The following is a 27,190-nucleotide window of genomic DNA, read 5'->3' on the forward strand; positions in this document are numbered from 1 at the left end:
TTAACAAACCAAAATTTATTCTTAAAAATTAAACTAGAATCTAGACAAGATTATGTTTCTCCCAGAAAAACAGGTTTCACTGTAAAAGTTTAAATGGACAAACGTGTGACCACTTTTGAGAAAGGTTGTAATAGATTTTTTTTTGACAACCACCAGGTCTTCTTGTTTAATTTATATGCTGTATGTTTTAAAAAACATGGAGGACTCTCCATATTTTTTAATGCAAATGATCTTAGAGCTTTTAATAGAATTTGCATAGCAGCTTATATCTACTATTAAAGAGTAAAACATTCTTGAAGCTTTCAGGGAAGACCTGTAGACTTAAGCACTTTCTCTGCTTTTTTTTGTATCTAGTCTTGAACACTTATGCTAAGTTCAAAAAAGTGCTTTTACCTCTAGTTAACTCTGATATTTTCCAGAGAGCCCCTGGAACATGTCAGAAAAATTTTTTCTCATTAGAGAAAGTATTTAACTAATTTAACTTATTTATCTGATATATATATATATATATATATATATATATGTATATGTATATTTATTTATTTACCAGGAAAGCACTGTCAAAAAGAATGATGCTAAACTTTGTTACTGAATGTTTTGTGTTACAAAAATATCAGAATTTCCTTATGTCAACTGTTTTACAGTAAGCTCTCATCAGATCTTTAATCATTGTCATTTGTAAGTCTTTTGTCATTTATAGTATTATCCCTAAACTAGTAAAGAACTGAATTTCAGCAGAACAGGTATTACTTACATAAGATTACATAAACTAAAGAAAATAATTTTGTGTCTTTTTGTTTCAAATGTTGCTGATAAAGTGTTTTAATCTTGTTCTCTTAAACTGACAACGGTTTAGTAAATGACTATCTTTATGAGCAGAATTGAAACATCCTTCTCTTTACCTGATCCCTCCAGAGTTTAAAAACTTTCAGTGACTATTTTTGTATTCCATGGCAGTATGTTTATTTGCACGAGTTCAATAAGAATCTGCTTTCCTTGTGAGAAGACTACTTAAGAACACTAGTTATACTGCCAGGGCTTTGACTGGAATGTCATACCTGAGAGACATGTGCATAGACTCAGATGTGAACAACTTTAAAGAACTAAGATTGACTTTATAAAGCCAACAAAACCCCTTAGAAAAACTGGCCTAGTACCTTGCTTACAGAGTTCCCAGCAGCTTTACCAAGTGAGTAAAGAAAGTCACTTCCTGGCAGGTGCAGAGACCTCGAGAAGAGAAGAATTCATCCAAATGGCAAGTCTAGTTTAGCTGTCTGGCCTCAAGAGGCCTTTAAAAGTTCAATCTAAAATTCCTTACAAAAAGTTCCAGCAAAGCATATTTAAAAGAGCCTGTGTAATCAATTGCTCTTCTTGCTGCACTTGTGCAAATGATCAAGCCAGCTGTTAATTATTTTCTTAACCTGGTTACTTCTAATAAAAATGAGGGTGATTTTAGAGAAAAGTATTGTTTCAATAACGGCAGCCTCCTTCCAGAATAAAAAATCCAACTCCAGATGTTGCTACATAACCTAATAACACAATTTGTTTTATCTTGCCTAGAAGCCACAAAACTGCAAATAGTAATAAAAATGAAACCCAGAATAGAAGCGCCAGCCTTCTGAAGCCCTCTCAACTGACCAGTAATAGAGACCTAGCTGCACCCTTTACTGTGCCCCCTTCTCAGCACCAAGCAGCCAGAGCAGTCATCGCCCCTTTTCCCTAGCAGCAGCTAGAGTCCCTATCTGTCGCGACCCTTCAGGGGCCAAGGCAACACGCCCAAGGTCTTGATTCTTCTCTAGGCTTTATTGTCTAATCTCTCACGGCGGTTACAGCAGTTGTCGGGAAGCTCCTCTTTTTTTCCCTCCCGGCGGGCTCCCTTATATTCAGTCACCCAACCAATCCGGGACAGTATCATGCGTGACCTTTAAGCGGATAGGTGTCACGCGCCACTCTAAGCGGGCAGCACGAGCTGTGCACGGGTACGGAAGTCTGCTGGGCCAATCCCCAACAGGGAAGAGGGGAAAGGGTGGTGAGCAGGAAGCAGGCGCCATCTTTAGGGCATTGTCCAGCTAGAGTGGGGCTCAGCCTCGGCCGTAGGCCGGGCCCCCACATCTCCCCCTTTATTGTTTTATAACCAAAGGGCTGTCGGGATCATGCCTGTCTTAGGTCGTCCAGAGTCTGCGGCATTCTTACCCGTCCTCAGGCAACAGACAGCTTAGGTCTGTGCCCTGTCTTAGGTTGATATGTGCAGCTCCCGATCTTACCCGTCCTTGACTACTGATCCAGCATCATACTCTAGGGGAGATGCCTTCCTCTAGCGCTGCCATGGCCTGCAACAGGACCTTCCGTTCTCCCCGTTGCTGTTTTTGTATGGAACAGACTTTCCTCCCAACCAGGAGGAGGCCCACAATTAGCAATATTCCTATGATACCTACACCTGACCAGGCTTTGGTGGCGTTTAACACAGCTTCAGCTATTTGAGCTATGGAGCAAAATTTCTAACCATAGCTGAGTGGTGAGCTCGTCAAGCTCACTGGACCAATTTGTGGTTAACATCTTGCCTAACTGTCTGGACAAGTTGGCAGCTTTAGAATAATTATGAAAAGGAATACCAGTAATACACCCTCATATACGCAGCCCACAGACAAAACCTCCCCCAAGAGGTCCAATTGTTCTTGAAGAAGGTTCAGTGGCCTGGGACAGACCATTCAGCAGCGCGGTGGTGGCTGCAGCTGCAGCTCGGGGGTGCCATCGCCTGCTGTAGGATCCACGACAGGAGCAGAAGCAGTGCGATCATCTTGTACCTCCACTCCGGGATTTTCCACTCTGCGTATCAGACATTCAGGCACCCAAACGGGGTTCTGCTGGTCCTGTGGAAAAACACAAACCGAGCCTCGGGTCCAGATTATCACTGGGTCCGGGCCTTTCCATGTTCCTTCCAACACATCCTTCCACAAAACTTTAGGCATGTGTTTTGGATTGGATTGTTGGCCGTGCCACTCTGCTGCACTGCGGCCATTTTTGTCCAGTGTTCTAAAATCTCCTATTCCCCCTTTTTGTTTATATAAGGCATTCTTGAGGGTGAGGTGGGTGAGTTCCACCATACCCTGACCCTGAGGGTTGTCTCTAGCTCCCTGCTGCTCTCATGACACAAAAGGATGTCATCCATATAATGATAGATGATTATCAGGGGAAACTGTTTCCTGACAGTTTGTAAGGCCTTCTTTACATACACATGGTGGGGCTATTAGCCATGCCCTGTGGCAATAAACCTTTGACAGTCTCTGGGGTGAAGCGGGATGAAGAAGAAACAGTCTTTGATAATCTCCACTTGCCAGAATTTTTCCTAATTACAAAAATAGGTGTGTTCCATGGCGAGGTAGAGGGCTGGAGGTGACTAGCTGCTATCTGTTCTTATACTAAAGTGTGGGCTGCTTCCTTCTTTTCTTTGGTGAGGGGCCACTGAGGTACCCACATGGGCCTTTTTGACTGTTTCCCTCAGTGGCCCCGAAGAAAAACCCAATCCTGGTCCTCCGGGCCCTTTGGGTGGTCTCCCTGCTAAAAGGATTGGTTGTTCTTTCCCTTGGAGATCCTTCCCTTGTCCTCTAGTGCCCGCATACCCCTGTTTTTTCATTATGGCATTAGACTGCTCACGGTAAAGAGTCTCTGTGGTTAGTTTAACTCTGCTATTAAACCTGTTCTCTAGCTCATCCCCCGAAAGTTCCCCGTCTTCATCCTCATCAGACGGCAGTCCCTGTTCAGATACCCCTTCCAATGCCTTTGCGAAGGCACGCTCTTCTCGTACTTCCTCTAATATTTCCTCCCCCTGTTGGATGGCCTCTCGGCAGCTTGGCTTCTGTCCCTTCAGGCAATTTTTTACTCGACCCCAAATAGGGATTGTCTCTAAAGGGGCAAGTATCCTAGTTATGATTTAGATGGACTACGTCGCTAATTCCGCGAACCTTTTGATTTCGTCGCCACTCTGCGAACCTTTTGATTTTGTCGCCGCTCTGCGAACCTTCACTGGTGCCTCCTCATTCCATATATTATAATAAACAATGTCACAAACACTAACAGGACACACACACTACACATAAACACCCACCGCAACTGCCTGCTGTCTGCCCTGCCATGTATACTTTCAGTTTGCTCGCCGATCCACTCACCCTCCTCGGTTCCCTCTCCCGGTCTGGCCAGCTGACCGAATGGCGTCCAGCGACATTCATCGGCAGGCACCAGGGTCAGCAGATCAGGTCGCGACGAGGTTTAGTGATTCCCGGGGTTCAGCACCACTTGTCGCGACCCTTCAGGGGCCGAGGCAACACGCCCAAGGTCTTGATTCTTCTCTAGGCTTTATTGTCTAATCTCTCACGGCGGTTACAGCAGTTGTCGGGAAGCTCCTCTTTTTTTCCCTCCCAGCGGGGCTCCCTTATATTCAGTCACCCAACCAATCCGGGACAGTATCATGCGTGACCTTTAAGCGGATAGGTGTCACGCACCACTCTAAGCGGGCAGCACGAGCTGTGCACGGGTACGGAAGTCTGCTGGGCCAATCCCCAACAGGGAAGAGGGGAAAGGGTGGTGAGCCGGAAGCAGGCGCCATCTTTAGGGCATTGTCCAGCTAAAGTGGGGCTCAGCCTCGCCGTAGGCCAGGCCCCCACACCTATCTGTAGAAGAGAGAATGAGACAAAGACCAAGACTCACTTTATCCTCTGTAAGTAAGCAAAGAACCTGCATTGAGAGAGTTCCTAAACCTTACACCTCCCTCTGCAACAAGACAAAAGTAATCAACACCACCCCAGCTTATTCTAACAAGTAGTAAGCCTGCCATACCAAAGTCACTCCATGTGTTACCTTTATCAAAGAACGCATTAGCACCATGCAAATCATAGTGTTGAGACAGAACTATCAGAGTGTTAACCAAACAAATGACCCCTAATTTCATGATTGAAATAGATACAAGAAGAAGAGGGGAATGTAAGAATAGAAGTAGGTTAGCATAAGCATAGCCATCTTAAAGGCCTAGAAGCCATTTTCTGAGTATGTGACATAAAAAAAAAAACAAACCTGGGCCTGGGTAAGGCCTTGAAAAACAAGTTAATCATGAGCACCGGGTGGTGGGCAGCTGTGACCCTTGGTCAGCTAACCTTGGTCAGTTAACCTTACATACCAAGCTTATCGTGCAGAACCTCCCTAACCATTGAGGAGTAGTCTTATCCTGCCCTTGCTTAACCCCAGGATATATGTCTTGCAAGAATAATGTATAGCTGTGGAAAATTACTATGAGTTAAGTGCTTTGAAAATGCTATATAAACCCTTAGCTCTGAGTACTTGGGGTCCTTGTTGAGACCCGCTGCGTCGGGCTGACGCTTAGACCCCAGCTAGCTGGCTGAATAAAGACTTTGTTTGAATTTACATCTCTATGCCTGTGTAGTTTGTTCTCTGGAAAAGCCTCAGAAGCCCGAACCCTAACATGTTACATTCACAAATACAAAATTCATTCAAATGTTAGTACAAAAGCTTGAAGTAGAAGCCTACACACTTTCATTTTTATTTCATAATTAACGGAAACAAACTTACCTTGGTTGGTGCCTGTCAGGACCTTACTTAACATAAGCAACACGCTATGCTAGGTGTATTATTAGGTTATTTCATTTAATCTACACAACAACTCTATAAGGTACTTAATATTATTATTTTCATATGACACTTGTAATGTCTTTGTAATAACCTTGGTGTGTTTGATGGGCCTGGAAGCCAGTATCCAAGGAGTTCCTAGTCGCTGTATTGCTTTCTGCTCCTTTTTGTCAGAAACTCCTCAATCAGCCATCCAGAGCACTGCAGTGCTGACAACCTCAACACTGAGGAGATCCGTCAAACACTCCAAAACCCCAATTTTCTAAGTAGTAAGGCACTGAAAGTTGACTTTGGTCTTGGTTCAAGTATTTTATGTTTGAGTGAGGAACATTGCCACAGCTGGGGAGAAGTTCTCAGCTCTCCTTCATCAACCTAGATCAGTCCATATGACATAAGACTTATACTTGAATGTCCTTACTACTCCATCAGTGTTTTGTGGTTTCTGGTTGGTCTTTGGACCAGTGCCTGTGTTCCGCCCTTTCCCCACTGTGGGTAAAACTGTAACATTTCCAGAATATCTCCTCTGGCTTTAGTACATCTGCATATCAATAGGCGTTTAGAGGTGGAAAGAAGTATGGCTTTAGTGCATTTGCATCATTCCTCAGGGGTGGAGAGAAGTTCATCTCCATATCAATGGATAATTACCTGGGGCACAGAGGGCTTATCTGTACAGGAGAGGTGAGGGGAGGACCGGTTTTTGGCTTCTGCTGGAACATGAAAGAAACAGCCCCAGACTGTAGTTTGTGAGCAATAAACGGATTTTAAACTTTATTTCTCTCTTTGACTGATTTTGGTTTTTAGAGGTATTTTGCCCCAGAATTTCATCTCTGGTATAGTCAGCAGGATTCCTCTGAACCTGAAATCTGTTTGTAAAGGAGGGCAGAGGGCATCAAGAGTCAGGAAAGAGGACTAATAACATTTAACTTAACTGCTTGTGTGCTTTGTTCTCAGCATGGGCCATCTAGTTTTGAATAAACAACCAGAGGCTAAGCTTAGAAATGTGCCTGCTTTAAGTTAGGTAACTAGAAGTGGGCAGCAGCCTGGGGACATGATCCGTGATAAGTCACATAGACATGCTTGGGTAAGCAAGAGATAACAATTGAAGCAGTCAGGCAGCTGGAGTGTTTCCTGAAAGATTACAATATAGAATGTGTTTTAAAATTATTAGTTGTAGAAATGCTCGAGCTTCGGTGTAACGCTGTGAAAATCCTATATAAGCAATACTTAAAGTTGCCTGGGGGTCGACAGCTCGGACTTGGCCTGCGTGTCAGGGGAGGTGCTGTCAACTCCAGCTTGCTGGCTGAATAAAGACTGCCTGTATTTACATCTCTATGCCTGTGTAGTTTGTTCTCTGGAAAAGCCTCAGAAGCCCGGACCCTAACATTTGGGGGCTCGCCTGGGATACGAGTGGCTTCCCTGAGAACAAAGGACACCTGGAGGCAAGGTCTAATTGTCCGGACGGGGCAGTGCAATTCGAGGGTCGCCCCCTCGTGTCTGCATAAATCCATTATAAAGCGGGAGTCGCCATCCTGTGTATGGTCTGGGTTAGTGGTCCCGAGTGAGGAAGTCCGAGTTGGTAGTCCTGGCCCCCAGGTTAGCGACCCTGGGTGAAGCCCAGGTAACCAATCCTGGCCCTAAGGTCCGAGTGACTCGGCCTTAGGAAGGCAAGTTCGATTGGCAGAAAACTGGCGCCCGAGGAGGAAAAGATCGAGCTCGTCACCCTGTGGCAGTCCGAGTGGACACCCTTCGGGAGAATTACGAGAATTTTTGAGGACCCTGAAAGTGGTGAGTTGTAAAGGAGTGCAGAGAGCATTAAGAGTCAGGAAAAAAGAACTAATAAAACTTAGCTAAACCTTAACAGCAGACCATTCCAGAATAGTAAGAGATTCAATGTCTAAACTTAGAGAGAGGCCAGATCAAAGGAAGAGAGAGCGAGAGGCCAGCCAAGGGCTATTTGAATCCTAGTTTACTAAACCCCCATGGTTTACAACCCTGATATCCACCCTGGCAGGGCCCTTGCTTATTTTTATACTGCTTCTCACTTTAGGTCCCTCTATCTTAAACCGGCTAATAGCCTTTGTTAGGGAAAGAGTGAGTGCTGTTCAGGTGCTAATGCTGAGACCCAGTATCATTCACTCACACAGCAGGAAGAAACAAACATTCCATGATTGGAATGGTCAAAGGAAAGTGGGGAAATGTAGAATCTAAGCATTAGTAAAATTAGTAAATTAGCATAAGCATAGCCATCTTAGAAACCTAGAAACCATTTTCTGAGAGTGTGACTCAGAGAAAAAAAAACAAAAAAAACTGGGCCTGGGTAAGGCCTTGAAAAACAAGTTAACCATGAGCACCGGGTGGTGGGCAGCTGTGACCCTTGGTCAGCTAACCTTGGTCAGTTAATCTTACATACCAAGTTTATCGTGCAGAACCTCCCTAACCATTGAGGAGTAGTCTTACCCTGCCCTTGCTTAACCCCAGGATATATGTCTTGCAAGAATAATGTATAGTTGTAGAAAATTACTATGAGTTAAGTGCTTTGAAAATGCTATATAAACCCTTGGCTCTGAGTGCTCGGGGTCCTTGTTGAGACACGCTGCGTCGGGCTGACTTGGACCCCAGCTAGCTGGCTGAATAAAGACTTTGCTTGAATTTACATCTCTATGCCTGTGTAGTTTGTTCTCTGGAGAAGCCTTGGAAGCCTGGACCCTAACAGAGTGTGGTGTGCACCAGAGTGGGAGAAGGACCGGTCCGAACGAGTGCGATCAGATGTGGTGTGTGTGCTTGGTGTCATCATTGATTGTTTTACTGTGTTTTGGTTTTAGTTTATATTTCTTTTTGCACTTCTCATTTTAAGTTTCCTTGTTCTAAAGTTCTCCTGCTCTCTCCGTTCCTCCTTTCTGCCACTACATCATTCCCTGTGGGCACGGGTTGGGCAATTAAAACCCATTAATGTGCCCACCACTAGAAGACTCCTGTGACAGGATAAGGGGGTCACAGCCGCGAATCCCAGATAAATTCGCGTCCCCCGCGGAAAAAAAACTGTACAACGACAGGCACTCGTTCACAAGCACATACAACAGTCATTTTGTTTGAAGTGGCATCTTCATCCTTTGCCTTTGTCTCCCTCATAGTCTTTTTCCTTCTTCTTTCTCATCATGGGTCAGACTCAGGCTACTCCTAAGAGTCTGATCCTCTCTCATTTCCCCAAAGTCAAGGAACAGGCCTTAAGTATGAGCCTTGGAATCAAGAAGGGTAAGCTCGACACCTTTTGCTCAGTCGAGTGGCCTTCCTTCGGAGTAGGCCGGCCGGCCCAGGGGTCTCTTTCTTTGGACCTTATTGGCAAAATCAAAGCCATTATCTCCCGGCCAGGTCCTGAGGGCCACCCTGACCAACTTCCCTATATTCTTGTCTGGGAAAATTTGGCCAAGAATCCCCCTTCCTGGTTGGAGCCCTTTTTAGTGGAGAAACCTCATACTGACCCACAAAAGACCACCGTCCTAGTTGCCCAGGAAAAATTAAAGCCCTCTGATCGCAGGGCCAGAAATCTGTGCGCCCAAGTGCGCCGCCTGTCCTCCCTGACAGTTCTCCTCTTTACCCCCTCCCGCCGATTGAGCAGCCACCCCCTTATGCAGAAGAGACGGGTGAAGCTGACGGGGGAATAGAAAATGGAGCTAGGGAACCCAGCGGGAACCAGGCGGCTGCAGCTTCCCCAGACTCTTCAGCAGAGGAAGACGGGAGGCCGGAAAGAGCTTCCTCACACTCCCCCGCCCTGGCCCCATGCTTGGCGCCAGGTAGAACTGGAGGAATGCAGCTAAGGTCTCGAGGGGCCAGGGAACAAGAAGGGGAGGCTCCCTCCTCCACCTCCTCAGAAGGAGCAGTGCCAGTTCTGCCTGTGCGTGCCATCGGTACCGGCATTGCTCAGCAATATCAATATTGGCCCTTTTCATCTAGTGACCTTTATAATTGGAGGACTCACAATCCTCCCTTCTCAGAAGACCCCAAGTGTCTTATAAGTTTAGTAGAGTCCATTATGTTTACCCATCATCCCACATGGGACGACTGCCAGCAATTACTCCACACTCTCTTCACAATGGAAGAATGAGAGCGTATCCTCAATGAAGCCAGGAAAAATGTCCTTGGAGAAAATAGAAGACCCACTACCCTCCAGCCCATCATCGACGAGGCGTTCCCACTTACACGCCCAGATTGGGACTTCGGAACTGCAGAAGGTAGGGAGCGTCTCCGGGTCTACCGCCAGACTCTGATGACCGGTCTCCGGGCAGCCACCAGACAGCCCACTAACTTAGCTAAGGTAAAAACTATTGTTCAGAGGGAAATAGAAAGCCCAGCCGCGTAGCTGGAAAGGCTGTTTGATGCTTACCGGCAGTATACTCCCATAAACCCGGAAGCAGAGGAACATAGGTCAGCTGTAGTCCTCTCATTTATCAACCAGGCAGCCCCCGATATCCGGAGAAAACTCCACAAGCGAGAAGACCTAGGGGAGATCTCTATTAGGGAACTGCTGCAGCAGGCAGAGAAAGTCTTCAATGCTAGAGAAACTCTGGAAGATAGAGAAGAAAGGCTGAGGAAAGAGAAATGGGTAATGCAGGAGAAAAATAGGAAGGAAGACAGAGAATTTCAGAAAAGGGAGAACAAGAAGCAGGGGGAGGAGATGGCCAAGATATTCCTGGCCGGGGTGAAGGAGGGCCCTAGGCCATCTCGAGGAACAGGACCCCGTCAATCCCGACTAGGACAAGATCAGTGCGCCCTGTGTAAGAGATATGGACATTAGAAGAGGGAGTCCCCCCAAAGGAGGGAACAAGGGAGAGGGAACCCTGTTAAGACCCTGCACCTAGGAGAGGAGGATTGACGGGGACGGTGCTCAGCACCCCTCCCTGAGTCCTGGGTAACCCTGTGCGTGGAAGGGACTCCCATTAAGTTTATGGTAGATACTGGTGCACAGTATTCAGTTCTCAACAAGGCTCATGGCCCCCTAAACCTAGGACGCACAAGTATAGTCCAGAGAGCGACAGGGTCCAAGATATGTGCCTGCACTACTAACAGAAAAGTGGACCTAAGAAGGCATCAAGTCTCTCACTCATTCCTGGTCGTACTCGAGAGCTCCGCACCATTGCTGGGCAGAGATTTATTAACCAAGGTCGGGGCTCGCATTCATTTTGAACCCGAAGGGATAAAAATCATGGACAAAGAAGGGCAGCCCCTACAACCGGCGCATGTGCTAACTCTGTCCCTGGCCGATGAACATTGTCTGTTTCAGGCGGATCAAGAAAAGGGGGGCCAGTGAGAGATGGACTCTTAAGTACAGAAGTTCCCTTCTGCATGGGCCGAGACCGGAGGAATTGGTCTCACCAAACACCTATCCCCGGTCATTGTTCAACTCAAAGCTGCAGCTCTACCCATCCGAGTCCGGCAATATCCAATGCCAGAAGAAGCTAGGAAAGAGATAGCACCCCATATCCATAGACTGTTAGAGACAGGAATCCTTAAGACTTACCAATCTGCATGGAATATGCCTCTGCTTCCAGTGAGGAAGCCTGGCAGTAAAGATTATAGGCCAGTGCAAGACTTGTGGAAAGTCAATGAGAGAGTGGAAGACATCCATCCTACAGTGCCTAACCCTTACACCTTACTCAGCCACCTGCCACCCACGCATGTGTAGTATACTACTCTAGACCTGAAAGATGCCTTCTTTAGTATTCCACTCTCTGAAGTTAGTCAGCCTTTGTTTGCCTTTGAGTGGCAAGAGTCAGGGGGAGGAAGAAAAGGGCAGCTTACCTGGACTAGACTGCCTCAGGGCTTCAAGAACTCTCCCACCTTATTCAATGAAGCACTAAGCCAGGACTTGGAGACCTTTCGCAGGAGCCACCCCCACGTGACGTTGTTGCAGTATGTAGATGACCTATTGCTGGCCACAGAAACCCATAAAGAGTGCGAAGAAGCCACAGGGAACTTGCTGGTTGAACTAAGCGAACTGGGATATCGGGCCAGTGCCAAGAAAGCCGACATCTGCCAGAGCTCAGTAGTCTACTTAGGGTATAAAATATCTAATGGGGCCAGGGGCTAACACAGGCCATGAAGCAAACTGTCCTAGCTATCCCCGTCCCTTCCTCACCCCGGGGAGTGAGAGAATTTCTTGGCTCAGCCGGGTTTTGCAGGCTCTAGATTCCAGGGTATGCAGAAATAGCCCGACCGCTATATGAAGCAACCAAAGAAGGGCCGGGCAGGCAATGGACGCAGGAACAACAAGAGGCATTTGACAGATTAAAAGCAGCTCTCCTCCGAGCCCCCGCCCTATCTCTGCCAGACCCAGAAAAACCCTTTATCCTTTTGTAGATGAAACGAAGGGAGTGGCTAAAGGAGTTCTAGCTCAGCAGCTGGGCCCGTGGAAGAGACCTGTAGCTTATTTGTCCAAGCAGCTAGACCCAGTGGCCTCCGGGTGGCCACCTTGTCTGCGTATCCTAGCAGCCATTGCTCTACTGGTAAAAGAGGCAGACAAGCTGACTTTTGGCCAAAATCTGAGAATAACAGCCCCACATACCGTGGAGGGGATCCTCAAGCATCCTCCGGGAAAATAGATGACGAACGCAAGACTCACCCACTATCAAGGGCTCCTACTAGATTCTCCCCGAATTGCCTTCTCTGACCCGGTAACCCTAAATCCTGCCACCCTTCTGCCAGACCCAGATCTGATGACCCCCATCCATGACTGTAGAGATATCCTTTCCAAAATTATCCAGGTGCGAACAGACCTGAAAGACACCCCGTTACTGAACTGTGAGCTAAATTAGTATACAGATGGAAGCAGCTTTGTGCAGGAGGGGGTCAGGAGAGCAGGAGCAGCAGTAGTAACCCACGACAGAGAAGTTGTCTGGAGCGCAGCTCTGCCCCCTGGCACCTCAGCACAGAAGGCAGAACTTATTGCTCTTGCTGAGGCCCTGGAAAGAGCAGAAGGCAAGCGGGCCAACATTTACACAGATAGCAGATATGTCTTTGGCACTGTCCATGTCCACGGTGCCATCTACTGAGAAAGAAGATTCTGTTCCACGGAAGGGAAGGGACTGAGGAATCTGCAAGAAGTCCAAAGACTACTAGCTGCTGTCGAAAAACCCAAAGCAGTATCAGTTATACATGTACCGAGCCACCAATCAAAGAAGACACCTGAGGCCGTTGGCAACAGCCATGCTGATGCAGAAGCTAAAAGGGCAGCCCTCTCGGACTCCCTTGTACTTGCAGCCCTCGAAATACCCATACCTGAACTGCCCGCCTTGCCATCCAAACCTGAGTATTCCCCCAAGATCTTGAGTAGATTAAGAAACAAGTCTCGGGGAAAGCGCTTAGAGAGAGAAACTGGAGTAGGGACCAAGAAAGTAAGTTGATCCTGCCTGAAGCATTGGGGCAGTACATGCTTGCTAATCTGCACAAGTCCACCCATCTAGGCTGGAAAAAGCTACTCAGCCTTTTCCAGTCTGCGCAGTTAATGTTTCCCCACCAGAATGAGGCAGATCGTCAGATCACGAATGAATGCAGTAGCTGTGCAAGGCTAAGACCAGCCCCAAGAGGGCTGCACCCGGCAGGTACCCAAGAAAGGGGGAGGGCTCCAGAGAAGAGTTGAGAAATAGACTTCACCAAAATAAAACCAAGAAAGTATAGATACAAGTATTTGCTAGTTATGGTAGATACTTTCTCTGGGTGGGTGGAAGCCTTTCCAACCAAGCATGAGACTAGCCAAGTAGTAGTAAAAAGATTAATTGAGGAAATCATCCCCAGATATGGAGTCCCTGAAGCAATAAGTTCCAATAACGGCCCGGCTTTCGTTAGCAAAGTCCTGCAAGGACTAGCCCTAGCTTTGAGAGTAGATTAAAAGTTACATTGTGCTTATAACCCACAAAGCTCTGGGCAAGTAGAAAGAATGAATCGGACCCTGAAAGAGACCCTTTCTAAATTAGTATTAGAGACTGGCAGGGACTGGGTGACCCTCCTTCCCTTAGCCATCTTCCGTGCTTGGAACTCCCCCTATGTACATAGTTTAACTCCATTTGAGATAATGTACAGGGCTCCTCCACCCATAATCCGGCGAGTGCAGCTTCCCGGTGTAGAGGACCCGTCCCCTGACTATCTGAAGGTGTTGCAAGCTCTTGCTAAAGTGCAGCAGGAAATCTGGCCCCTGATCAGAGCGTATTACGAAGGCGGGAAAATTCCGAGCCCAGAACATGGCATAGTCCCAGGAAATATAGTGTGGGTCAAGAGACACCAAGTGAAGACTCTTGAGCCCAGGTAGAAAGGACCTTACATTGTATTGTTTACCACCCCCACTGCTCTCAAGGTTGACGGTATCGCTCCTTGGGTGCACCACACCCACGTTTGGAAGATCCTGCCTCATCAGGATCCAGGGGCCCGCAAAGAAGAGTAGAAGGTGCAGCAGCATCCTGCAAATCCCCTGAAACTACACCTAAGCCGAAGATGAAGGAGATCCTGCTGATAAGTGCCTTAGTATAGACCTTAAAGGGAACCACATCTGTGACCGGCCCCCCCAGCCATGGGGCCTGACCTGGGTGCTGGTCAACAGCACAACTGGAGAAGTCATCAGTACCACAGAACACGGTGCGCCACTCGGAACCTGGTGGCCTGACCTGTTTTTCTGCCTTCGACAGATCAACCAAGGTTACTGGACCCTTTGGAGAATCGCCCCTTCAGCTAGCACCCAAGCCCAGAGATTTTATGCCTGCCCAAAAGCAGGTAAAAGAGAGTCATGTGGGTGGGGGCCCTTCTAGTGTGCCAAATTGACCTGTGTAACCTCGAATGATAGAGGTCAGAAATGGCCGGTTACAAAAGAGAATGCTGTCAAATTTTCTTATGTCAACCAGGGCCTCCCACGTCACGTGCAAAAAGACAGGGCTAGTGACGGGGACCGAGATTAGGTACGAATTCAATTCACTGAGATGGGCAAAAAGACTGAAGTATCACGTTAGATAAGAAGGCTAACATGAAAGATAAAGTACTATAAATCTTGGAGACATGAAGAAGAAGGCTCAACCCTCACCATTAAATTAACCGTGTTAGCTCCCACTGCCGCCATAGGTCCCAACCTGGTTATAAATCCCCAGAAACCTTCAATCCAAGATAAGGGCCTAAGCAAAAAGGATGAGAAAATGCTGACCAGGACGCTTGCTCCAGAACCCATGAGAGGACTAGATCCATCGACCTCTGAGTTATGGGCCCAGCACACTCCCTCCGGGTTAGATAATCCCATGTGGAAAATGGTGCAGGCAGTAGTAGAGACTCTTAACCACACCACTTCCTCCCTCACTGATCCCTGTTGGCTATGCTACCCAGGTTCACCCCCCTTCTATGAGGCAATCGAGATAAATGGCTCCTACACTATCAGCAACTCCCATCCCACCTACTGGGACGGGAGACCATAGAGACTTACAATTGCTCAAGTCTCTATTGCTAGTACATGTGTAAGCACAGTCCCGACGGCCCAGAGTCAGTTATGCTCCTCCTATAATAGCACCCCATAGGAGCAAAGAAAGTAAATTATACCCTCCTCGGGTTAGTAGCTCTGTTCAAAGACAGGCCTCACCCCGACCCTATCCACCTCTGTGTTCAATACTAATAATGAGTTTTGTGTGCTGGTGGCCATTCTACCTCGCCTAATATATCGTTCTCATGACTCTCCTTTCTTATTGGGAAGAAAGGCCAAATCCCCACCAGAGCAAGAGGGAGGCTGTTACTGCCCTGACCATTGGGATCCTCGTCTCCCTAGGGATAGCAGGGGCAGGCACTGGGGTCGCAGCCCTCGTGACACGGGAAAAAGGGCTCACAACCCTGAGGCTGGCAGTCGACAAGAACCTAGAACAGCTCCGACAGTCAGTATCAAACCTGGAGCAATCCCTCACCTCCTTGGCAGAGGTGGTCCTACAGAACCGAAGAGGCCTGGACCTCTTGTTCTTAAAAGAAAGTGAGCTATGCGCAGCCCTAAAAGAAGAATGCTGTTTCTATGTAGATAAGACAGGTGCAGTTAGAGATTCCTTAGCCAAACTGAAAAAAGAACTTGACAGGCGGCGTAAAGAATATGAAAGCAGCAGCAGCGAAGGCTGGTTTGAATCTTGGTTTAAGCACAAGCCATGGTTTGCTACCCTCCTCTTGGCTGTTGCAGGGCCACTGGTCATCCTGCTGTTTTTGCTTACCATCGGCCCGTGTATAATAAATAAGCTGCTTAAGTTTGTGCAAAAGAAGTTTGACACCATCCAACTCCTAGTCCTTCACCAAAAATATCAAGCCCTACATACCACTGCAGAAGATTCCTTAGTCTGATCAAGAAAAGGTGGGAGATGTAAAGGAGGGCAGAGGGCATCAAGAGCCAGGAAAGAGGACTAATAACATTTAACCTAACTGCCTGTGTGCTTTGTTCTCAGCATGGGCCATCCAGTTTTGAATAAACAACCCGAGGCTAAGCTTAGAAATGCGCCTGCTTTAAGTTAGATAACTAGAAGTGGGCAGCAGCCTGGGGACATGATCCGTGATAAGTCACATAGACATGCTTGGGTAAGCAAGAGATAACAATTGAAGCGGTCAGGCAGCTGGAGTGTTTCCTGAAAGATTACAATATAGAATGTGTTTTAAAATTATTAGTTGTAGAAATGCGCGAGCTTCAGTGTAACGCTGTGAAAATCGTATATAAGGAATACCTAAAGTTGCCTGGGGGTCGGCAGCTCGGACTTGGCCTGCGTGTCAGGGGAGGTGCTGTCAATCCCAGCTTGCTGGCTGAATAAAGACTTTGCCTGTATTTACATCTCTATGCCTGTGTAGTTTGTTCTCTGGAGAAGCCTCGGAAGCCCGGACCCTAACATGTTATAATGGATGCGACCTTTGGGAGGCCACCCCAAGAATGATGGGGAGAAGTGGGGCTTGCTATGGAAAGGAGCAGAGATCTGGGTCAACTTGATAGAAAAGCAACTGGCTTCTGTGTACCATGCCTTGTTGGCTACAGAGCCAATCACCGGTGAAGCTCCGACCAAGGTAATAACCGCCTCTTCCATCGCATGGTGGGTGAGAGACTGGACCCAAAGACCATGGAGGCGTGTGGCACAAACATCTACCATATGTCATGTGACTGGCCATTTGCCTTTGGCATTCCCAGGGCATAATAAAGCAGACGGATTGGCCCAGGTGTGCTGGATAATAGGAAAGCCTGCCTCTGATGTGGCCCAATGGCTACAGCAGCATTTGGTGCATGTGCGGCAAAAGAGAATGTGGGCTGTATCCCATCAGTGGGGCTTGTCATTGACCTTTGAAGAAGTCAGCTGATCCCAGAAGTGCCCTGCATGTTGTGCAGATCAGCAAACCACCAAGAGGGGCCTAGAGCATCTCTTTGCAGCCTATGGCTGGTCGCCAATGACTGAGAGCGATCAAGGCACCCACTTCATCGGACATGTATTGCAAGTATGGGTGCGGCAATTAGGAATGAAATGGACATGGCCCTGGACATTTCAAGACATGGATTGGTGATGGCTGCCTCTTGTGGCACCTTGGGGAAAAGGGCGAGAAGGACCCTTGGAAAGGTGGGAAAGTCAGCTCAGCCTTTCAGCACTTCAGGGCGCTTTCTCATCTGCAGCAAGTGGTGGCAATAGCTCAGGGGTATTAGGTGCACTAAGTTATTATGCAGTAAGTGCAGAGGGACCATGCTGGTCTCACTGTGAAGCTCTGAAAAACCTGTTATTGCTGTTGTTGTTATGTCTTCTGTTTCCACTTCTCATTGCACCACTGCTGACTTTCGAGATTCTCCAGGATGAGTTAGGCATGTTAAATGGCCTGGTTGGCCTCTTCTCCCGCATATTAGTGACCAGCGTCAGGAACACTGGTTACCTGATGATTTAGATGGGGATTTAGCTGAGAGCGGAGGTGCTGCAGCCGGAAACTGGATCTGAATTCTTCAAATGATTGGAAAATGGACAGGAAAAGTGACATTTGTTGAGCTCACAGTAGACTTTCTTTGATACATGCTTCTAGAAAGAGCTTTTAATATGCATTTGGACGTACACCAACTACTATAACAAAAGTCCAAGTATGTTCCAGTGACCCCTTCTTTATAGCAGGTTTTCCTATTTTGTTGTTTTAAGAAAACAAGGGAGGAAAGCATAATTTATCTGGAATGTGTAGATGACTTCTTCTTCAGTTATGATGGGGCATTTGTAGGAGAGCACCATTCATCCTGAAAACAACTAAATAAAATCTGAACTAGAGGAAGTCTGTTTGGATTCTTTGGAGAATTATCAGTGTTTCTAGATCCACAGGGCCAGCTCCAGAGAAAGACAGAGAGATGGAGCAGAGAGAGAGAGAGAGAGAGAGAGAGAGAGAGAGAGAGAGGGAAGGAGGGAGGGATGCTCCCCGGAATGAAGCTAATTCTCTACGTTGTCCCCTGAGGGCATTTGCCAGTTCATAACAAGGAACCAGAGACTGAGGAGCTAGTGTGAGGGGAACTACTAGGAGTTAGAGAAACAACACCACTTTAGAGAAGAAGAAGAAGAAGAAGAAGAAGAAGAAGAAGAAGAAGAAGAAGAAGAAGAAGAAGAAGAAGAAGAAGAAGAAGAAGAAGAAGAAGAAGAAGAAGAAGAAGAAGAAAAAAGAAAAGAACAAGAAAGAAGAAAAAGAATAAGAAAAAGAAGAAGAAGAAGAAGAAGAAGAAGAAGAAGAAAAAGAAAAAGAAGAAGAAGAAGAAGAAGAAGAAGAAGAAGAAGAAGAAGAAGAAGAAGAAGAAGAAGAAGAAGAAGAAGAAGAAGAAGAAGAAGAAGAAGAAGAAGAAAGAAGAAGAAGAAGAAGAAGAAGAAGAAGAAGAAGAAGAAGAAGAAGAAGAAGAAGAAGAAGAAGAAGAAGAAGAAGAAGAAGAAGAAAAGAAGAAGAAAGACACGTGGCGCTGTGCAGACAGACTTGAGGGACCAAGATCCTAGAGTGGGTTGACAAGTGGGAGCAGGATGCTTGGTACATTATTTCCTCTTAACATCTGCAAATCACGCTCTGTGTAGGTAAGAGGCTATGAAGACAAGTAGGGTGTGGCTGAGACAGTGGGATTTTCAATGGGACTAAGATAAAAATTGAAGTTGAGGATTCCTTAAAGAGGAGGGGCCCAAGGAAACATGCCAAGGTCTCAGGTGGGAGCCGTGGCAGTCGACCGCACAGCAGTGAGAGCAAACTATCTGCAAATCAGCTTAGTCAAGGATGCCATTGAGGTGGTCTGCCCCTCTGCTACCTGCTGGCAGACAGGGTGAATACTCTTCAGAGAAGGAGAACATCATCCCAACTCGCCATCATTTTTCACACACCTGGTTCATCATTCAAGCATTCGCCAGCAGTAAGAGAAAAAAAGCAAACCATAGAAATTGATTCCCAGGTGATTGAGATATTAAAGTTCCCAGATAGGAATTTACAGCAGTATGTTTCAGCTGTTTGGAAAATAGGTGGCAAGATTAAGTGTTCATCAGAGAAAGAAAATCCATTTAAAAATTCAGGTGAAAATCACCAAAATAAAATACATAATAGCACTTTAAAAGTCAGTAGATCAGTTTAATAACAGTTTGGATCCACTTCAAAATAAACTATTAACCTGAAAATATGTAGGTAGAAAGAAACTCTCTGGACTGAAGCACAAAGAGCGGAAATGCAGAAAAATCAACAAAAAAGTGTTGTAAGGAAGATATGGGTCATGTCACAGAGGCCTGACATGCATGTAATTGAAGCCTCAGAGGTTGGAGTAGCTGGAAAACGGGGCAGAAACAATATTGAGAGATATTAGAGACCATTAAGGGAAAAACATGATGATCTGTCAAACCACATGTGCAAGGAGATCTGGGAGCTTCAAGCCAGGTGAGGACAAGCTCAAAGCTGCCCAACACCAAAGGCAAGTGAAAAAACCCAGAGCAGCACCCAGGTTGGGAAAATTCCTACTAGGTTGTCCAAGGACTGGGAGCTGAATTCTCAGCAAAAACAATGAAAAAGAGGGTACTATTACGGGCTAGATTAATATAATTTCCCACCCACCACGCACCACTAATCTCTGATCCAATAGCTTGCAAGGGAAAGTGAGTAAAGACCTTCGGAGATAAGCAGCAGAGCCAAACTAAAGGAGACCCACCAGGTAACTCTTCAGGCAGAGCTTAAACGATCCCAAAGGAATGCGGAAAATGACGGAAGGAACGAGGAGCAGTGGATAGATGACATGTGTGGTTAAATCAAGTAAATGTTATTGTCTGAGCAATGATAATGCCTCTGATTTAAAATACAGGCTGAAATATTTGGTCAATAATTTTATATTCTCTAAGGCCAATAACTCAAAAATCAGGATGAGAGTGAATGGACTTAAGATGTTCCAAAGTTCTAGCATTGTCTAGGAAATATGAAAAGGTCTAATTTATCAGAACCTTTTGCACAGATTTTATAGAATCCAGACTATTTTACTGGGACATAGAGATGTGCATATACCCCCCACAGTAAAACCAAGAGCTAAAACAAATTTTCTTTTTGAGGATTCTCTATTTTGAAAGAGAATTAACTTTATTTTGTAGTTAAAAATGTAAATGTAAACAGTAGACAGTGAAATGTGATAAATGTATAAGCCCTTGTAACTATCAGCCAGATGAATGTGTATAATATTTCCACCCATATAGGATGTTGCCCATCAAAATATCTCAGAGAGACCCATTCTTCTCTTCTGATACTTCATGCAAATGGAACCACACAGGAGTATCAGACAGGTTCATTAACATAGATATGCTTTCAGAGTTCTAAATTAGATGTTTGAAAGACGTCTTTGCAGAACATACTGTTTGGGGAGAGTATCCATGTGATTGCCTCATCCTTACTTTGGTTGCTTTTACTGCAGAGTATTGATCCACTACATGAATACACAGGGGTTTGCATCTCACTTCTCCTGTTGAAGTGCATTTGGGCTTTATCCAGTTTTTGCCAAGTATAATACGGCACAGCTATGAACGTTTTTGTAGAAGCATTCATTTTTCTTAGGAAGTAAGTAGAATATTACTAGGTAACAGAGTAGGTATATTTTATATGAGGAACTGCCAAATACTAGGGAAATGGCTGTGCTAAATTACATTCCAATTATTATCACACAGTGATGCCCTACACAGTCCCATGGGGGAGGGAGAGAGAAAAAGACTTAAAAACCCTATTTTTGTAGGTATTTCTTCTTCACCTCGTTCCAAATACCTAATTGCACATGTTAGGTATTGGCAGTGGCTGTGGTCACAACCAAGGCATCACCATCATCCTACTCAGTGTTTGTCCTGAATTTCACAGGACCAACTGCTTGTACTGGGAGAGTGCAGACACACCAGACCACAACCAGAGTACAGGAGAAAAAGAAGTTATTTATTAGAGCAGTAAGACCACCTGCACAGGGGCTGCCAGCCTTAGACTGGCTAACAGTAGCTTCAAAAGTTTGGTCAATATTTTTATATTCTCTGAACTTCCTTTTGGCTAACTGTCCTAGTTTCACTTGGTTGCCTGAGACTAGTTTCTAGGTCAGTTGCTTCTTCCTGGGTCCGCTAGTTTGCACCAGTTTGAAGTAACAATTCTTTCAATAAACAGTTTTGCAATAACAGGATATGGCTGTCTACCACTACTGAGGCAAGCACTAATACAGAAGCAAAAATGGCAAGTTAGTTTTTAGCCCTCACACTCAGGTATGACAGCAGAGCCCTAGACAGGTACTTCAAGGCAGCCCACCCAAGTCTCAGACTCATAAAGGCCAGGTAGGAATAGATGCCTGTGAAATGAGGAGGGTCAGGTGACCCGTTCCCTTCTCACTGATGGCTGTGCCACACTACAGCTCTGGCCACTAAAATGGGTTTCTTGGGATTGCTCTCCACCCCTCCGTTATATGGTCTAGATTTTACTGGCCACACTGAAGATAAATTTCAGGCTAACTCAGTGCCTAGCAAATCCTAGATTTTTCCATGGTTCATGTTGCAGTTATGCCCCATAATGCTGTCAGGCTGCTCAGCTGCCTGTCTGAACCACTAGACTTTTTCATGGTGCAATAGTCATGTCTATTTTTTACCCACTGAAGAATCAGCTCCTGAAAGAGTGAATGGTGCAAATTAGGTGCTTATTAACTATGTGATTAAGGAATTGACTCACTGTTTACAGTTTTGCTTAATGGACATGCTGTACTAAGAATGTGAATGGCCAAATGAGTAATATATTTTCTTTGGGGTATATTGAGTCACAGATAATCATTTGTGTGTTTGTAAGTATCAAAAGAAAAATATCAGAATATTAGAATATGAAATATGAACTCCATTGTCTCTACAGATAGACAAATACCTGAATTCCTCTCGGGTTATGAGAACTACTACTGCATCATGAGTAGTGTTCTGCTTTTCGTACTGTGCAGTTATGGAGATGCCAGTTTGTCTTTCCTTTGTATCTTTAAATAGTCCACCATTTGCTGAGATGATATGAGCGTATCTCTGGTTCTTTTAACTTGAAAGACTCTAGCTAGCAATTAAGATGAACAAGTATGCATAGTGCATAATTTACTTGATTTTATTGTGGTATATTTTATTTGATGCCCTTCTAGTCTATGTGTCTTCTCTGGACTTGGGTGCCTATTCTCTCATATGTATATTTACCTTGAGATTTCTTTACCCTGTAATAAAATAGTTCTTGTACTCCTACTGGCAAGCTGAGTGTGATAACCTTGGAACTAATTATAGAAGAGTACTACAGATAGGATATGGTAAGATATCAGAGATATTTTCATATAAATAACATGGTAGGTTTCTATTGATGAATTTTCAATATTGAAATGTATTATAAGGCCACTAAACATAAGGTCAGTGGATTGGTATTGCCCAAGGGATGAGTCACTTTTATTAACAAAATATTTTTGGTACTCCAGCAATTTACCCAACCCCATCTCTTGAAGCAAATGCTTCTTTTTTTAATTTTTTTTTATTTTTATTTTGGTATCATTAATCTACAATTACATGAGGAACATTATGTTTACTAGGGTCCCCACTTCACCAAGTCCCCTCCACAAACCCCATTACAGTCACAGTCCATCAGCGTAGTAAGATGCTGTACAGTCACTACTTATCTCCTCTGTGTTGCACAGCCCTCCCCGTGCCCCCCAACATTATACATGTTAATCATAATGCATGCTTTCTTCTCCCCCCTTATCCCTCCCTTCCTACCCATCCTCCCAAGTCCCTTTCCCTTTGGTAACTGTTAGTCCATCCTTGGGTTCTGTGATTCGGCTGCTGTTTCATTACTTCAGTTTTTTCTTTGTTCTTATACTCCACATATGAGTGAAATCACATGGCACCTGTCCCCCTCTGCCTGGCCCAGCCCACTGAGCACAACACCCTCCAGCTTCATCCATGCTTCCACAAATGGTAGGAATTGTTTTCTTCATACGGCTGTATAATATTCCATTGTGTATATGTACCACATCTTCTTTATCCATTCATCTACCGATGGACACTTAGTTGCTTCCATTTCTTGGCTATTGTAAATAGTGCTGTGATAAACATAGGGATGCATCCATCTTTTTCAAACTGGGCTGCTGTATTCTTAGGTTAAATTCCTAGAAGTATAATTCCTGGGTCAAATGGTATTTCTATTTTGAGCTTTTTGAGGAACCTCCATACTGCTTTCCACAATGGTTGAACTAATTTATATTCCCACCAGCAGTGTAGGAGGGTTCCTCTTTCTCCACAACCTTGCCAACATTTGTTGTTGTTTGTCTTTTGGATGGTGGCTATCCTTACTGGTGTGAGGTGATATCTCATTGTGGTTTTAATTTGCATTTCTCTGATGACTAGTGATGTGGAGCATCTTTTCATGTGTCTGTTGGTCATCTGAATTTCTTCTTTGGAGAAGTGTCTGTTCAGCTCCTCTGCCCATTTTTTAATTGGATTATTTGCTTTTTGTTGAGGTGTGTGAGCTCTTTATATATTTTGGATGTCAACCCTTTATCGAATCTGTCATTTATGAATATTTCTCCCATACTGTAGGATACCTTTTTGTTCTATTGATGGTGTCCTTTGCTGTACAGAAGCTTTTCAGCTTAATATAGTCCCACTTAGTCATTTTTGCTTTTGTTTCCCTTGCCTGGGGAGATATGTTCATGAAGAAGTTGCTCATGTTTATGTCCAAGAGATTTTTGCCTATGTTTTTTTCTAAGAGTTTTATGGTTTCATGACTTACATTCATGTCTTTGATCCATTTCAAATTTACTTTTGTATATGGGGTTAGACAATGATCCAGTTTCATTCTCTTACATGTAGCTGTCCAGTTTTGTCAACACCAACTGTTGAAGAGGCTGTCATTTTCCGATTGTATGTCCATGGCTCCTTTATTCTATATTAGTTGACCATATATGTTTGGGTTAATGTTTGGATTCTCTAGTCTGTTCCACTAGTCTGTGGGTCTGTTCTTGTGCCAGTACCAAATTGTCTTGATTACTATGGCTTTGTAGTAGAGCTTGAAGTTGGGGAGTGAGATCCCCCCACTTTACTCTTCCTTCTCAGGATTGCTTTGGCTATTCGGAGTCTTAGGTGGTTCCATATGAATTTTAGAACTATTTGTTCCAGTTTGTTGAAGAATGCTGTTGGTAATTTGATAGGGATTGCATTGAATCTGTAGATTGCTTTAGGCAGGATGACCATTTTGACAATTAATTCTTCCTAGCCAAGAGCATGGGATGTGTTTCCATTTGTTAGTGTGCTCTTTAATTTCTCTTGAGAATATTGTAGTTTTCAGGGTATAGGTTTTTCACTTCCTTGGTTAGGTTTATTCCTAGGTATTTTATTCTTCTTGATACAATTGTGAATGGGATTGTTTTCCTGATTTCTCCTTCTATTAGTTCATTGTTCGTGTATAGGAAAGCCACAGATTTCTGTGTATTAGTTTTGTATCCTGCAACTTTGCTGAATTCCGATACTAGTTCTGGTAATTTTGACATGGAGTCTTTAGGGATTTTTATGTGCAATATCATGTCATCTGCAAATAGTGACAGTTTGACTTCTTCTTTACTAATCTAGATTCCTTGTATTTCTTTGTTTTTTCTAATTGCCATGGCTAGGACCTCCAGTACTATGTTGAATAACAGTGGGGAGAGTGGGCATCCCAATCTTAGAGAAAAGCTTTCAGCTTCTCGCTGTTCAGTATGATGTTGGCTGTGGGTTTATCATATATGGCCTTTATTATGTTGAGGTACTTGTTCTCTATACCCATTTTGTTGAAAGTTTTTATCATGAATGGATGTTGAATTTTCTTGAATGCTTTTTCAGCATCTATGGATATGATCATGTGATTTTTGTCCTTCTTTTTGTTGATGTGGTGGATGATGTTGATGGATTTTCGAATGTTGTACCATCCTTGCATCCCTGAGATGAATCCCACTTGGTCATGGTGTATGATCCTCTTGATATATTTTTGAATTCTGTTTGCTAATATTTTGTGGAGTGTTTTTGCATCTATGTTCATCAGGGATATTGGTCTGTAATTTTCTTTTGTGGTGGTGTCCTTGCCTGGTTTTGGTATTAGAGTGATGCTGGCTTCATAGAATGAGTTTGGGAGTATTCCCTCCTCTTCTATTTTTTTGAAACCTTTAAGGAGAATGGGTATTTTGTCTTCTCTATATGTCTGATAAAATTCAGCGGTAAATCCATCTGGACTGGGGGTTTTGCTCTTGGGCAGTTTTTAATTACCACTTCAATTTCATTGCTGGTAATTGATCTGTTTAGATTTTCTGTTTCTTCCTTGGTCAGTCTTGAAAGGTTGTATTTTTGTAGGAAGTTGTCCATTTCTTCTAGGTTTTCCAGCTTGTTAGCATATAGATTTTCTTAGTAGTCTCTAATAATTCTTTGTATTTCTGTGGAGTCCATCATGATTTTTCCTTTCTCATTTCTGATTCTGTTGATTTGTGTTGATTCTCTTTTTCTCTTAATAAGTCTGGCTAGGGGCTTATCTATTTTGTTTATTTTCTCAAAGAACCAGCTCTTGGCTTCATTGATTTTTTTCTATTGTTTTATTCTTCACAATTTTATTTATTTCTTCTCTGATCTTTATTATGTCTCTCCTTCTGCTGACTTTAGGCCTTATTTGTTCTTCTTTTTCCAATTTTGATAATTGTGACTTTAGACTATTCATTTAGGATTGTTCTTCCTTCTTTAAATATGCTGGATTGCTATATACTTTCCTCTTAAAACTGCTTTCGCTTCATCCCGCAGGAGTTGGGGCTTTGTGCTGTTGTTGTCATTTCTTTCCATATACTGCTTGATCTCTATTTTAATTTGTTCATTGATCTATTGATTATTTAGGAGCATGCTGTTAAGCCTCCATGTGATTGTGAGCCTTTTTGCTTTCTTCGTAGAATTTATTTGTAGTTTTATACCTTTGTGGTCTGAGAAGTTGGTTGGTAGAGTTTCAGTCTTCTTGAATTTACTGAGGCTCTTTTTGTGGCCTAGTATGTGGTCTATTCTGGAGAATGTTCCATGTGCACTTGAGAAGAATGTGTATCCTGTTGCTTTTGGATGTAGAATTCTATAGATGTCTATTAGGTCCATCTGTTTTAGTGTGCTGTTCAGTGCCTCTGTGTCCTTACTTATTTTCTGTCTGGTAGATCTGTCCTTTGAAGTGAGTGGTGTGTTGAAGTCTCCTAAAATGAATACATCACATTCTATTTCCTCCTTTAATTGTTAGTGTTTATTTCACATATACTGGTGCTTCTGTATTGGGTGCATATTTATTTAAAATGGTATATCCTCTTGTTGCACTGACCCCTTTATTATTATGTAATGTCCTTTATCTCTTGTTACTTTCTTTGTTTTGAAGTCTATTTTGTCTGATACTAGGACTGCAACACCTGCTTTTTTTCTCCCTATTGTTTGCATGAAATATCTTTTCCCATCCCTTGACTTTTAATCTGTACATGTCTTTAGGTTTTAGGTGAGTCTGTTGTAAGCAGCATATAGATAGGTCTTGCTTTTTTATCCATTCTATTACTCTGTGTCTTTTGTTTGGTGCATTTAGTCCATTTACATTTAGAGTGATTATTGAAAGATATGTACTTATTGCCATTGCAAGCTTTAGATTCGTGGTTACCAAAGGTTCAAGGTTAGCTTCTTTACTATCTTACTGTCTAACTTAACTCACTTATTGAGCTATTATAAACACAGTCTGATGATTTTTTATTTCTCTCCCTTCTTATTCCTTCTCCTCCATTCCTTATATGTTAGGTGTTTTATTTTGTGCTCTTTTGTGTTTCCTTTGACTGCTTTTGTGGGTAGCTAATTTTATGTTTTTGCCTTTGGTTAGTATTTGGTTGGTCGGCTTTCTTTGCTGTGATTTTATTTTCTCTGGTGACATCTGTTTAGCCTTAGGAGTGCTTCCATCTAGAGCAGTCCCTCTAGAATATCCTGTAGAGGTGGTCTGTGGAGGTAAATTCCCTCAACTTTTGCTTGTCTGCAAATTGTTTAATCCATCCTTCATATTTAAATGATAATCA

The sequence above is a fragment of the Manis javanica genome, chromosome 4 (assembly GCF_040802235.1).
Source record: "Manis javanica isolate MJ-LG chromosome 4, MJ_LKY, whole genome shotgun sequence".
Classification (NCBI taxonomy): domain Eukaryota; kingdom Metazoa; phylum Chordata; class Mammalia; order Pholidota; family Manidae; genus Manis; species Manis javanica.